Consider the following 200-nt stretch of genomic DNA (forward strand, 5'->3'; position numbering starts at 1 on the left):
CCGCCCTCTCGCCCCTCCCCCTCCTCCGCCCGCCCCGCCCCGCCCCTCCGCCCTCTCGCTCCTCCCCCTCCCCCTCCCGCCCCGCCCCGCCCCGCGCTGCAGCGCTGCCGCCGGCCCCGCCCCCTCCCGCCCTCCCTCCCTCCCCGGCCCCGCGGGCGCACAGCGGCTCCGCGGGTCTGCGGCAGAGCCTCTCGGCCGAG

The sequence above is a fragment of the Desmodus rotundus genome, chromosome 10, assembly GCF_022682495.2.
Source record: "Desmodus rotundus isolate HL8 chromosome 10, HLdesRot8A.1, whole genome shotgun sequence".
Lineage (NCBI taxonomy): Eukaryota > Metazoa > Chordata > Mammalia > Chiroptera > Phyllostomidae > Desmodus > Desmodus rotundus.